At 41.2% G+C, this 15,367-nt stretch overlaps 1 protein-coding gene across 2 annotated transcripts in view; it reads right to left on the bottom strand.

The window, feature by feature from the left end:
• CTNNA3 (catenin alpha 3) overlaps positions 1–15,367 on the bottom strand; it is a 2,257,234-nt gene that overhangs the window by 1,704,607 nt on the left and 537,260 nt on the right. The window lies entirely within an intron of this gene.

Raw genomic sequence — 15,367 nt, 5'->3', positions numbered from 1 at the left:
AGTACACGAAGAAAAAGTCAGTTCTGCTGCAACTATAAAAAAAGAAAAGAAAAAGAAATGTGGTGGAGGAGAGTCCCGAGCAAGCATGGCATCAAAAGAGAGGGAGCCGCGGTTGACAGCTGTAAAGGTGCCTCTCACCGTCTCAGAAGTGAGCCGCAATTTAAAAAAAGAAGAAGAAGAAATAGAAAGAAGCATCCTAGAGAAGATGAACGGTGTCAGAGCACTTACCAAGACTGGGCCCATTTCCGCTGCTGCTACTCCGTGCTGTCAAGGGGGAGGGACTGGAGACGAGTGGAGCCACAGTTGGAGCTGGCCTGGAACAGAGATGCAGTGTCACAACCTTACCAGGACCCAGGGCTGCTTCTGCTCATCTGGAGCCGAGGTGGTGTCACCAATTCTTGCCGCCGAGGGAGATGAGAAGAAAGTGTGAGGAACTGATCAGCCAGCAGCAGTCGATGGTATCAGTGATCACTGTCACTGCCAGCAGCGACCTCCTCCCGTGCTGGGACTACACTTTTGGGTCGATATTGCCGCTTCTGCCGCTGCTGCTCCATGCATGTCAGGCAATCTGTCCAATGCCCTGTCACAGCTGACTCCAGCTCTATGATTGGGCAAGTACCCGATTCCTCCACCGACACAATTTTAAATTAACCCCAGGCATATATGGCCCATGCCCTGAGTTTCAGCAGCCACACTATTTTTTTTTTTTCAATTCCAGCTGGTCTCGAGCCGAAGAATGGGCCTGGGATGCGCGGCTGAAGAAGGAAGGTTCCTGGTCGTATCCAAGCCATGCACCCAAAGAGAAAACACTGTGGCATTGGCCCAGGCTGTGCAGCGAATGACAGAACATTGCTGCATCAAGCCTAGGCCACGCAGCCAATGAGAGAACGTTGCCACATCAAGCCTAGGCCACGCAGCCAATGAGAGAACGTTGCCACATCCAGACTAGGCCATGCAGCCAATGAGAGAACTTTGCTGCATCAGGCCTTTGCCACGTGGCCAAAAAGAGAAGGTTAATGTGGTGGAAGAGAGGTGGCAGAGGTAGGGCCGAAGAGAAGAGATTGCTGCGACCAGTAAAATGTTCATTCAGCGGGAGAGAATCTGTGAGAGAGTATGAGCAATAGCTGTGTGTGTGCAGTATGGGTGCAAGAGATGCGTTTGTAAGCAACAGCATGTGTGAGAGTGCACGTGAGTGATGCTGCATGGGTCCAAGGAGGAATCTGTTGCTGTCTGCACATCCCAAGGAGAGGCAGCATGCAACAAAATGAGAGAGTCTGGGCTTGAGTGTGAGACAAAGAGAGATTGGGAGCCTGCTTGTGTGTTTCTGTGAGACAGAGAGATTGAGAGCCTGCTTGTGTGTGGGCCAGTGAGAGAGAGATTGAGAGCATACGTGTGTGTATATGTTTGTGTGTGTGTGTGTGTGAGAGAGCGAGAGAGAGAGAGAGAGAGAGATTGTGAGCCTGCTTCTATGTGTGCCTGTGTGAGATCTTGTGTGAGCAGGCATGGCTGTGAAAGCCTGTTTGTCAAATACACAAGCCCTCTCTCCCTCATAAACAGTTTTTTGTTGGCACATTTCCATTTGTACTTTATGTCCTTTCAATTTTGTTTTGGTGAGGGTTTGTCTTGTGTAATGTTAATTCTTGCTGTGGCTTTTACAGCATTATGGGCATCTCTTCTTCTATTTTAACAATGATTTGCTCTTTATTAATTTCACCTGAATGCAAAAAGCAGTTTTCAATGTTACTGCTGAAAATATTTTATTTATACACATTTTATTTTCACCGCTAATAGTAGATATTAGGTAATTATTTTAAGCAAAGGATGGACTTAATCATTGTTCCCTTTAAGGATTGGATTGCTGTATTTATAAAAGTAATAGGCTTTTTGCAGCACTTGAAGTTACATTACCTCAAATGCTGGGCTGTGTTTTGACATCTTTTACTTTTGGGGTTTTTTTCCTAGACTTTCTGAACTGCAAAACTAGAACTTTGCAATAAATTCTGTTTTCTGTTTGTTGAAGCAACATGTTTGGTATGATTTTGTGTGAGTGAAACTCCCCTTGGACCCTATAGCACCTGCTCTTCCCCAGAGGAAAGGGTTTTTCCTCATCTCCTGTAGTCTTGGAAGGGGGTTGTTACGCTTTATGGGCCAGATTTTCTAACATGCGCGCGGGCGTAGATTTGTGTGCGCAACCTGGCGCACACAAATCTACGCCAAATTTTATAACATGCACGCGCAGCTGCACACATGTTATAAAATCCGGGGTTGGCGCGCGCAAGGGGGTGCACCCTTGTGCACCTTGCGTGTGCCGAGCCCTAGGGGAGCCCCGATGGCTTTCCCCATTCCATTCCCCCCTATCTTCCCCTCCCTTCCCCTATCTAACCCGCCCCCCAGCCCTACCTAAATCCCCCCCTACCTTTGTTGTCTTAGTTATGCCTGCCTCTGGAAGGAGTAACTTGCGCGCACCAGCCGGCTGCCACTGCGCAATCCTCCGGCACAGCGGCCGCGCCGGAGGCCTCGGTCCCGCCCCTGGACCGGCGCCCCGCCCAAGCCCCCGCCCCTTTTTCAAAGCCCCGGAACATACGCGTGTCCCAGGGCTTGCGCGCGTCGCCAAGCCTATGCAAAATAGGCTCGGCGTGCACAGGGGCACTTTCTCGGGGTTATGCGCATAAGTTACGCGCGTAACCCTTTGAAAATCTGCCCCTATATTTTCATTTTCATAATCTTTTCCTTATTCATTTTACATTTTTCTTCAGTTCCTCTCCCTTCTGATTTCTGTGTTGTCTTCTTCTCTTACCCATTCTCTTCTCTCACTTTCTTCTAGATATTTCTATCCTGCTGGCCCTTTCTTCTCTTGCTGATCTCATTTCCACATCCCATTTATTTTCTGTTATTTATTTTTTCTTTTTACTTTCATTTCTCTTTATCCTATCTCATGTTATTTACCACATATTTCCCTTCTCTCTCTTCCTTCCTTCTCTCACACAAAGATCCCTCTTCCACACATACTTCCTCAATGTCTCTTTCATGCACACCTCATATCCCTCTTCACATACCCACCTTATGCCTCTCCTTATACACTCACATCCCTCCCCATCTCTCTCGTACATGTACACCTGTTTATTCCTCTTACTCACACATCCGTTTCCAGCTTTCTGACACATAGACACCTTGCTCCCCTTCTCTCTCATATGCACTACTCCCTCATTCATATAACCCTCCTCCTTCCCTCATCTGTCTTCTCCAACATCCTACCCTCCTTCCCTCCCTATTTTCCATTCCTCCCTTTCTTTGTTCTCTTCTCCACCTCTCCCCTTCCTTATTGCTATCTTTCACCAGTCCATCATCTTTCTCCTCATCCCTTCCTTCTCTCCAGCCTTTCCTTCCCCTACCCCTTCTTCATCCCTTTCTCCTCCACCTCTCCCTTCTTTTCCTCCCTCAATCCTTTCTTCTCTAATTCTCTTTTCCTTCATCCTTTTCTCCTTCACCTTTCTCTCTTTCCTTCTTTTATCTTTTTTCTTATCCATAGTTTGCTTCCTTCCCTCCTTTGTCCCTTTTTCTTCGACCTCAGCTTCCTGTTGAAGCTCTCCTGATCACCAGTAGCAGCATGGGTCCCAATGTCTTCAACAGGTTCAATGCTGCCTGTTCCTGTACCCTGTCTTCTCCCTCCATCCCTGCTTCCAGTTTAAAGGAGGCAGGTTACAGAGACAGACAGCTCTGAACCTCTTCAAAGACCCCTACAACCCGTGCTGTCATCCCTGCTCAGTGCATTTTTTTAATGGAGCTGCCAGGCTGGCAGACAGGCAGGGCTTTCCTTAAGTGGGAGGAGGGGATGAGGTGCGAATCATGGTAATCTCTCCATCCCAATAATGCTGCAGTAATCCCCTCAACACCAGTTTCCGAGTATCCAAGAAGATAATGCAAGCAGGCAAGGGAAACATTGCTGAGTTTTAGTACCCAGCACAAACTGCCTGAAAAACATGAGCTGCCCAAGTCTATCTGCTTTAGAAATTTGTCCAAATTGTTTTAATGTGGCCCTCTACTGACCACCACTAAAATGAAAAAGCATAGGGTGCAATGGTGTATTTATTATCATTAGGAACTTTTCAGGGGTGGGAGGTTTTTGAAGGTGGGAATATTGTGTGGAGTGACATAGGGATGGTTTGGAGGAGGTAATAAAAGGGGCTTCCATAAGCCCAAGGGAGGGAGTCTACAGGAAGAGTGTATTGTGATCGTCTGAGGAGCAAACTGAAAATGGGCTGAGGCTCCAACGAGCCAAGAAGCCATAGCTTGTGCTGAAACTGCTGGAGGAATACAGGAGAAATTCCAGCCAGCACTGACTGCGCGCCAGCTGAAAGAATAAGGACCCCCAAGGTCTAAGGGGACCCCCTACACCAGTTTTGCCTGCAGAAGCCAGAGAGAGAAAGATGAAAAAATACAGGAAGTGTTTAATTTTAGAAGGTCTGGAGGAGAAGGAAGGACTGTTGTGAATACCTGACAAGCTTTCGAAACTGTAGCAAAACTTGTTGAAGGATTCTTTTTCTGGTTGTTTTTTCTGGACTATACTGAAATCTGTTTTCTTTTCTCTGAATACATTTTCTCTGCTTTGGAACAACACGAGTGTGGACCTTCTTTTTGTTTATTAGTCTCCCTTGGGCCTCCCAGCTCTTGCTGGTCTCCAGCTAATTGATTTGTGCGCTGTGTCTTTTTTGGGTTTTTAAACGGTTCCAGGGCTGCAAAGGCTATTCATCACTACTGCAGCTGCCAGAGGTAACCACAATGGAAGGGATTACATTTACATTTTAACTTTTCTATTACAATAAAAGAATAACGTCTTATAAACAAGCATTCGGTGTACCTTTGTTTCTTACGCACACCAAATGATAATATATATTAAAAGGTGAATTTTAATAGCCCGATGCACACCAGAATCGGGAGATATGCGAGTATGTCGGGCCGGCACGTGCCGAGCGGATTTTAAAAGCCGCCCGAAATTCATGTGTATCTCCTACCACACGCAAAATTGAAAAGTTCAAAAAAAGGGGCGAGGCGTGGGAATGGTCTGGGGGTGGGGCATGAGCATTCCTGGATTTTAATTTCAAATTAGCATGCAAATATTTATGCACACAGGCGCGCTGGGGTCCCCTGCTGCGTAACTTTACTTCTGCTAGGGCGGACGTGTAAGTAATAAAATAAAGATAGATAGATCAATGGGGTTTTAAGGGTCGGGCTAACAGGGTTCGAGAAGGGAGGCTATTAATCAAGGGGGCTTGGAAGACCTGGGTGAACTGAGAACAAACTGGGAAAACAAGTAATGGCACTGGCATGTGTATCTTTTAAAATCCCCCCACTTACGTGACAGAAACAGCATTTGCTCACATAAGCACGGGTCTTCCACATGTGCGCGTGGCCAGGCTATTTTATAGCATGGGCACATATACGCGCGTATCTTCTAAAATGGCCACATCCCTAGGTGCGAGCCGCTGCATGCACATGTGCGCCCACGTGCTTGTTTAAAAGTTTCTGCTTTCAGAATACATCTTTCTTCTTTTATCCCCCTTTTTTTAATAATCTGTAATTAATCTCAGATGTAGAATTCAATCTAATTCTCACCTTGCACCCAATTTCTTTTCACCCTCCACCTAATCTATTAGAAATCTCATCTTCCCAAAGAAATAGAAACTTCCCCCTACCCACTTTATCCTTTTCACACCTATATAATCATACTGAACTGCACACAAAGAGCTTACCAGGCAGCAAATACAGCAACATTTCACAAGTAAACGCATAACGGTTATTTTCTTGCCATATAAAATGTTATTAATAATCTAGAACCAAACTTTGAGATTTCACTGAAAGCTTCTGAATATATTTTTCCTAAATTGTCAAGAAAGATTTACTTTGTAGAAATACATTTTTACGTGCCAGATTTTCCATCTGCATCATATTATGCAGAGGATTGCTCCAGTGCCAGTACGAAGGCGGTGAAGTGTCTCTCCAAACAGACAATATTGACTTTTTCTCTAATAAGAAGTCATTTCTGACAAACAGCTTCCCCCAGTTATCCTTTATATTTAAATTATGAAATTTTAGCAAATAAATTAGCTTCTGCTGTACAAAATCTAACTCAATCCAGAATTTTACTGAGCAAGCTGGTAAATTTTGTGCCAGAAAATCGGAATTTGGGAGCATAACCAGAACGCATATGATAAAGTTCCGGGAGCACATTGATACTTTTGGCCTGTCTGAGGCCAAACGTTTGGTTTTATGGGTTCTGACCTGGGAGATATACTTTGTACTGCATCTCCTTCAAGGCCATGCAACTGATGAAAAAAAAGATGAGCTTTAAAACTGTGTGCTGAAATTCAGTGCACAGTTTCTTAATTCACAAGCTAATTTTGTTTTAAACACCTGATGCAGTAAACTAATGGTATTTTAGTGCAGAGCTTCTCAACCTTTTTTATATTGGGGAACACTTTCAAATTTGCTTGATCCTCATGGCGCACAAACAAATTTTACAACGTCACATATATTTGTAGCCGCTGATCACTGATCATGTGACTATGAACATGCCAGGAAACCTCCAAACCTAACCCCTCTCAAGATTTAATCCCAATCTCCTTGTCCCCAACATCAAGTGTTCCCTTTAAGGCAGGGGTGGGCACTTCCGGTCCTCGAGGGCCACAAACCAGTCTGGTTTTCAGGATATCCCTAATGAATATGCATGAGAGAGATTTGCAAGCACTCTGCCTCAGTTGTATGCAAATCTATGTCATGCATATTCATTAGGATATCCTAAAACCTCGACAGGTTTGAGGCCCTCGAGGACTGGAATTGCCCACCCCTGCTTTAAGGATTGATTTGCTGTGTGCAAACAATTTTTGCACGTGAGCAAACATTTTTGGTTACATTACCCTGAGAACATTACCTCAATTGCAATGTAACTTTAGGTTATATTACCCAGCTTCACAGTCCAATAACCCAAACCTTCTCAGATGTTATTTACAATTTAGTCCAAATCACTGCAAAAGAAATCCTCTAAATTTCCTTCTTAAGCTCCCTACCAAGGTTTTTTTTTTTTCTTGTTTAGACCCAACTGAAGACACTGACTTGAAATATCTTCTTGCATTACTACTCAAATTGTGGGCTTCCCCAGACAGAACTGGTGTCCCTGAAGACTTTGGGGTACTTATCCTCCTGGAGAAGCGCTCTACTGCTCCTCCAGCAAACCTCCTCCAAAGCCCTGATGTTGTCAAGAGCTAACCTATGCAAAGACTGCAGGCTCCTCAGTCTCAGGAATCCATATCGCATCTCCACTCACTGCTTGTGGAAGCACCTTTTATATCCTTACCCCAAACTCCCCTTCATTCACACTCTAGATACACCTCCCATACTGGCAAGTTCCACATTGTAACCAATAGTACCTGGCTAGGGAATATAAATTAAAAAATAATGAAAACACATGAAGGAAACTAAAATGAGATTAGGAGAAAGGAACAAGAATGAAACATAAAGAATAAACATAAGGAGAAAAGAGCAAGAAAAACAATTTGCAAAATATTTTACTGAAAAAATATGATGTTATATTACAGAGTAAACTGGCAGAGCAGGAGTGCCAGGCAGTAGTGGCCTTAGGGCTGTTTATGCCCTAGGCGAGAGAGTCATGTGAGGTTTCCTAAGGCTTAATTTTGATGACCTATAAACAAGTTGAAAATGTTCACTTTCAGTTTTCCCTACACATGAAATTGCAATGAAAGCTGTTTCATTAATCTTTTTAATATTCTTTGGTGGGGAATTAGCTATCTATTCAAGTGTTAAAATACCAATAATGCCAGGGATATTCCAAAATGGCTGACCTAGCAGGACGTACATGAAGTCGCACCACAGGCTTTCTAAGTTTTTTCTTGTTATGCCTCAGTCAGGAAGGAAGAGAAGGGCCAGAGAGTGAAAGCAACTCTCTGTTCCCTCTACCAATATTATGCTCGGCCTGATGGACGCTCATGTTTGTCGGGGAGGCTTGGTATCAGTGCTGTGCACATTGGAGGAAGGCCAGGAGCAGGTAGCACTTGGCCCTCTCCCTGAGCCTTCAATCTCCCTATCCCCCGAGGAATGATTCCCCCCTGCCAATCTGACGGAAACCTGAGCGTCGGACCCATCTCGGAGTGGGATGCCAATTGTGGAGGCTGGGGAATCCGTGTTCCCTAGTTGGACGCTGGGTCCAACACATTTGTCTCCTATGCCGATTGAAGAACTGAGAAGTGCAGGGGGTATCGAGGATGGCGTTGCTGCTGGACATGTTGGAGCAGAACTTGATTGGATGCCTTTGGTTCAGACCCTTGAGCTGGTAAGACCAGTTGAATTTACTTTGGAATCCATTTGGGAAGTGATTCAAGCTTTGAATATTAATATTCTTACCATATTAAGACACTCTGTGGCTATATGGCTGACTTAGACAGCGCAATGAAAGCAATGGAAACTGAGATTTCACTTAATAAAAAGAACCTTGAGTCTTTGAGGAAGGATTTTGATACAACTACCGATTTGCAACACTATATCTTGAAAGAGACTAAATGGCTTACATCTAGACTAGAATTATGAAAAACCAAGTGAGAGGGAGGAACCTGCGCTTCATGAATTTCCCCAAAGATCCACCTGTGGCACCTAAAGAAATGTGGAAAAAATATTTGACTGAAATTTTGAAAATCCCGGAGCAGACATTTCCATTAATATCCAAGGTTTATTATATACTTCCTTTCAAGAAGGGTATTGCAGGTATAGATGGGATGCAAGCTCTCTCTCCTGTTGAGAAATGGTCATTAGATTTAACAGCAGTACTGGAAACTTCTCAGAAGGATTTGGTTAAACCATCTACTTTGATTGTTTCTTTTCTTCTTGATTCTGATAGAGACTGGATTTTAAAGTTGTTTTTTCATCATCGCACAGAACTTTTCTTGAATTTGAAAGTTTATGCTTATCCAGACCTCGCACAACAAATACAGAAAAGAAGACAGCAATTCTTATTACTAAGGCCTAAAGTTCTGGAGAAGGGGGCATTATTTATTTTAAAGTTCTCTTACAAATGCATTATTAAGTATTCAAATGTTTCCTATACTTTTTTTCAACCTTCGCAACTGACATCTTTCTTAAGTAATACATTTTCCTCTGTTACTTGCTCTTCTTCTATGCCTAGCTGGGATGCGTGAGTGTAAGATTGTTGTTCAATTTGTTGATAGTCTCTCTCCTGCTAGTTTACTTTCTTTTTCTTTCCCTGGTAGGGAAAATTACCTCAAGAAGTGATATTGGAATCTCTATATAGAGGACTGTGATATGTGAAACTTTAAATTTTCCTATATTTATATTTTCCCTTATACTTAAATGTTTATTCCTGTGTTTCACGTGATTGCAACTTCAAGCATTTTCTTGAAATGTATGAGGGGAAAAAAAGTAAAGTAATAAATAAATAAATAATACCAATAGAGCCACTTCCTTGCAGAATCTTCACTCAGGTTAAAAAAATGTTGGGGTTCCATAAGGCACAACGCCTTGTGCAGCCCCCTGGTTGGTTGTCCCCTAAAGCCACCACTGTACCAAGGTTAGTAAGCACTCAACAGTAGGTGTTATGCTGGGGCCATTGAGCCCCCATTATTGTTGTTGTGGGAGGGAAGTATTAGGGCCTCAAATATTTAGACAACAAAGGAAGGGAAAAAAGCATTGATTTTTTGTTTGGTGATTCAAACATGTCAGCTTTGAGAATGTGAATGTGTAGAATCTCTGATATCTTTGTATTTTGCGTGGTACGGGAGGAAATGCATTTCTGTTTCTCTTTCTCTAGTATTGTACTGCACAGAGTCTGGCTTCTCACGGTTTCCTGTTAAGATTTTGTGATCCTTTATTCTGTATTTGGTGAGTGTTTGTCTATTTTGTGGTTGGAACTGAGCTGAGGTATTCTTGCCAGGGTGTAGTTTCTGCGTAGGGGTCTGAAGCAGCTCTGCCTGTTCTGTTTCTCCAATAAGAGAGACGCTGATGTTCTAGGGACCTGCGTAATATTTGTAATAATTGCCTTTTCATAGAGTCTAGGACACATAGCAGGTGGTGGGGCTACTAGGAGGGCTATCATAGGGGGTAGAGCCCTGGGCAGTCCACATCCCAAAAATGGCTAGCAGTTAGGCATAGTGAGATGGAATGGAGGCATAGCCAAGTGGCTAGCACAGCAAGCTAAGAGCCTGCAAAGCCAGCGTTCAAATCCTCCTGATGCTCTCTGTGGATTTGGAGAAGTCACTTTACTCTCTATTGCTTCATGTGCATACTTGAGCAGAGAAATGCCTACTATACCTAAAATGTAATTCAGCTTTTGTTTAGCAAAGTACATAATTAAATACAAGTGTTTAATTGTGCTATACTATCCAGCATTTATTTTCAGTGCAATTGCTATCTTTCATTATCCATGTTTTCATCAGCAAAATCCTATTCTCTTTTTCATTCATCTGACACAAAAGCTCTTTCTATAACCCTTCTGAGTGAAAACCATAAACTATATTTCTTTAAGCCAATCAGAGCTTTAAAGCTGAAATAATCAATCTAGAGCGGTAGAAGTATTTCTACTACTATATAATAGCATTTTACATACCTCACATCACTGCAAATAGCCTGAATCCCACACTGTGAATGAAAAAAAAGCTACATGCTGGAATGGGATAGATATAGATTCAACTTGTGAAATTCACTGTAGACGATTTGAAAACAAGAATTAGCAGAGTGCTGTGAAAGTGAATTCCAAGGTCATGAAAACTGGTTTTTCTCATTTGGAGGGGAAATCATGACTTTTACTGAGAAAGCTAAAAAGAAACCAAAGACGCCTGCACATTTTTTATTTCTCCTGCAAGTAATTGTGGATGGATGCCATTTCCCTCTCACCATTATGAAAGGTCCTGATTAGATGTAGTTGAGTAATGAGATCCCGTACACTATCTTATCTTGAGAAATACAGTGAAAAGCTGTTAATGTTTAGTGTTCTCCCTTAATACTGCTCGTGGAGAGTTTTCAAGCAAAAGCATATGCCAATGTCAGGGGAACATTTTTTGTATTCTTAAACTGTAACTCACTGAGTCATCTATACCGCATGTCTTGGAGTATCACCTCTGTCCCACGACTGCACATTAATAGCATGATAAATGGAAATAACCCTAGTTATCTGCAAGAGAACCACAGTTACTTTGTTCTCTTTAATGTAAGAGAATAGCAATATAGCCATCTTTCTGTTGAAGATTCTTTCATAATGGGCACAAACAAGGCATTTTCCCATTCAGACCTTCAGATGGTAAGCACCTGCTCTTCTAGCATATTGACAATGTATTAGATATGACTTCTATATAACAATAATAGTGCATATACAGTGGCAATATCCAAGATAAACGTAGAGAAATCAAAGAAAGTTATAGTAGGGACAAAATTCAAACACTATTTTATTACCTACCTGCTATATACCAGGACATTATTCAACAGGAAAGCTTGATTCCCTAATCAAATGAAGGCAGTGTAACTTAATTAGTTCAACTCTCAAATGATAACAAAAATGTTTTGATATTCTTGTGTTGTAATACATTGTTACCTGTTTTTTTTTATTCATATATTTATTTAAATGCCAATAAAGAAATTACTGAAAATGTTTTAAGTAAACTATATATAGTAAGGTATAATCTCCATCTCTAGAATTGACTTGTTAATGCATAGGCTACTTTAAATATTTTTAAAGAAAAAGCTTATGGTACCCCCATCAATATGTTGCAATGCAAACTATTTGAGGCTCCAATTGTCTTTATCATAGTCACAGAAACACAAGTTTCTAGTGCAGATAGTAAATTTAAAAAGGTAGCATGCAAGAGGCATTAATATAGGGTATGGTTGTATAGATTAAAAATTAGTAATGGACTAAGTCAAGACATGGAGTGGTCAATTTTCAAAGCCATTTCCACATTTAAATAGCAATTTATGTGCATAAATTGGCTGTCTAAAAATTATCCCTCCTCAATAGGACTAAAAATATGCAATTGTTCTATAACGCAAAAAGTAGTGGTAAATGACGTTCACTCCGAGGAGAGGGGTGCTAATAGTGAAGCGGTGCAGGGGATCGGTCCTTGGACTAGTTCTTTTCAACATTTTCATAAGTAACACTGCAGAATGATTGTCAGGAAAGGTTTGTCTTTTTGTGGATGATACCAAAATCTGCAACAGAGTAGAGAGCCAGGAAGGTGTGGAAAATATGAGGAAGAATCTAGCAAATCTCAAGGAATGCTCTAGAGTGTGGAAGCTAAGATTTAATACCTTAAAAAAATGCATAATCATGCATTTGGGCTGCAAAACCCACAGGAGCGAAACAGTATAGAGGGTGAAATTCCTCTAAGCATGAAAGAAGAGGGGAATATGGGGGGTGATCGTATCTGATGAACTCAAGATGGCCAAACGGGTGGATACGGTGAGAACAAAAGACAGAGAAATGCTTGGCTGCATAGGGACAGGAATAGTCTGCTTGAAAAAAGAGGTGATTCACTGGGAGGTGGGTTGGGCTGTGGGAGGTGGAAAAGGGAAGGTTGGGGAGGAAAGAGGAGTGGGAATTGGAGGTCAGCAATTGTGCCTATGCTGGCATGAATGGTGTCTTTTTTTACTGTTTGATGGCTCCAGGAGATGAGGGAGTCATGGGAGTCTCCATTTAAAAATGGGGCCAGCTTTTAGATCATAATAACTATGTGGATTTCAAACTGGAGAAAACAGTGTGAGCTTCATTAAATGTGAAATATGTGCTCTATGCTTCCAGGCAAGATTTACCTTTGTTGCTATGATCTGTTAGAAGAGCATGGGGTGTTATCAGATGGTTAATGGCCATTTGTACCTTGGTGTCTCATTTTATACCACTCATTGGTAACCCAAAATTTCCCCCAGATATGCAGGGATATCACAAATAATAAGAGTGAATCCAGGATGACAAATAGATGACTTTATTAATAAAAATATTCAACATTCTTTTGTACATTGTAAAGAGTGTATGGGGTTTACTGACAATTTTTCACATATCAAATTTGAGCTTTTGTGAGCAAAACTTTAATGAGGTTGATAATCCAATTTACATCACAGTCTTTTCATTGCTTTGGTTAAATTCTTCTCTTCACACAAAGTTTCTCTTTCACAGTTATATAAGTTTGTCCATCATTATACGGACCACAAGATTTTCAAAATATTAGCAGAAGAATGGTAGAAAGATGGTTCATCCACCTTTAGATAAGGAAAATTTGAGAGAATATCATTCAGTGATGTATTCACCTACAATCAATGTGAGTCTCCAGGAATTGCAATTCCAAATTTTCCATAGGATAGGTTTTGTTTCCATGAGAGCCCATAAAATGGGTTTAATTCAATCTAATGTTTGTGTGAAATATGGGGCCTCTGGTGCCAATTTGATCCATTGTTTATGGGAATGCTCTTTGATTGGGAGGTTCTGGGAAGGTTTAAAACATGAACTGACCATTATGACTAAAAAATCTACACATTTTTGTCTCTTGGGTCATATGGAAGTTAGGATATGTGTGGGAAAGGGGTACAAATTATTTCTTTACAAGTCTTGTTATATTGCCAAATGATGCATTATGCTTAAATGGTTGCAATCTGATCCTCCTACTATGGAAATCTGGAAGTCTCAAATGATAGAAATGTTACATATGGAGTACAGAGAAATGAGAGGTAAAACACAAACATTGAAAGTTTATTAGACTGTATGGGGATCATTTTTATGGACTTTACCCTCTGCTCTTCAGAATCAGTTCTGCACTTGACTCTATAATGCTACCCATTTGGCATTCTATTTTATTTGTCAATCAGCTGGAATCTTTGACCGCTACTATTGATTAGGGCTTTAATTTCATGTGCTTTATAATTCATGTGTTATACTAATCATATGCTATATGCTCAATAGCTTTCTATTGTATATTGGGAGAAAAGGGGGAAAACTATTTTGTTGTTGTTTTTTTCTGGCACTGTGTTACTATTAGAATAAAGAAATTTAAAAAAAAAAGGTGATATTTCCCCTGTATAAGTCCCTGATGAGACTTCATTTGGAACACTGTGTATTTTTTTGGAGACTGTATCTTCAAAAGAATATAAACTGACTGGGGTCGGTCCAGAGAGTGGCTACTAAAATGGTCAGTGGTCTTCATTCCAAACTATATGAGGACAGACCGATCCAAACATGCATACCCTAGAGGAAAACATGCATACCCTAGAGAAAAAGTGATATAGGGAAGATATAACTGAGACATTTAAATATATCCTAAGGTTCCCAAGCACAGAAAGTGGGCCTCTTTCAGCAGAAAGGAGACTTTAGAATGAGGAGGGTTCATGGGATGAGGCATAAGAGTAATCTAAGGAAATATTTCTTTACAAAATGGCACAAGCCATATCTGATTCAGGTGCTGAAGTGACATCAATTTGGTATCACTCAGGAGGGCTGGCACTACCACTATTAAATGCATCCAGATAGAGCAGGTGTAAGTGGGATCACACTTGCCCCCCCCCCCCCCCCCAAGAAAGGAGTAAGTGGTGGCTGGATAGGTTTGTGGCCCCAGCAATTTTTAGGGGGCAGAATGAGGAATTCAGAGAGGCCTGGGGAAGGCCAGGCTGGGCCCAGCTAAGCCGAGGTGGGTAGGTCCAAGATCTGAAAGGATTTTTATCAATGTGAGAAGGATCAGAGGAGCCGAGCCCATCCCAGGCCCGAAGGCTTTTGTTGAGGCAGCATCTACAAGACCTATTTTGATTTTTTGGTTCATTTGTTTGGGGGGGGGGGGGGGTTGGTTTTTAATGTACTTTCTCAATTTGACAAATGATTCGAACCTAAAAAACCCAAAAATCTAACAAATTAAAAATACTAAATGCTATTTTCTTTAATAAAGTTTTACATAAAAAAATAGACAAAAAAAATTAACATATATGATAATCTTGCCATTGCACATCCCTACTTGGTTCCTTTTTTATTTTTAAAAACTTACCACTGTTAGCAGGCTTCAAAAAATATTTTCCACATACTGAAAAGCTCAAGAACAAAGGATCTTTATATAAAAGATGTACATTCATTCATATTCAAGTTTAGCGATTTATGCTCATAAAATTAATTTGTTTACATGTAAAATGGCATTTATGTATTTAGGGATTAATTTTCAAAAGGTTACAGCATGAAAAACTGGAAATTAAGGGGTGATTTTCAAAAGGATTTACAAGTGTAAATGTAACTACTATTGTAGCAATTTTCAAAAGGCATTTATCAACTTAAATTGCACTTACATGAGTAAATCCTAAGTGCAATTCAAAGGCATATATTGTAGCA

Source organism: Rhinatrema bivittatum, chromosome 7, assembly GCF_901001135.1.
Source record: "Rhinatrema bivittatum chromosome 7, aRhiBiv1.1, whole genome shotgun sequence".
Taxonomy (NCBI): Eukaryota; Metazoa; Chordata; class Amphibia; order Gymnophiona; family Rhinatrematidae; genus Rhinatrema; species Rhinatrema bivittatum.
The sequence above is the reverse complement of the archived record's forward strand: the minus strand, read 5'-3'. Positions and strand labels throughout refer to the sequence as shown.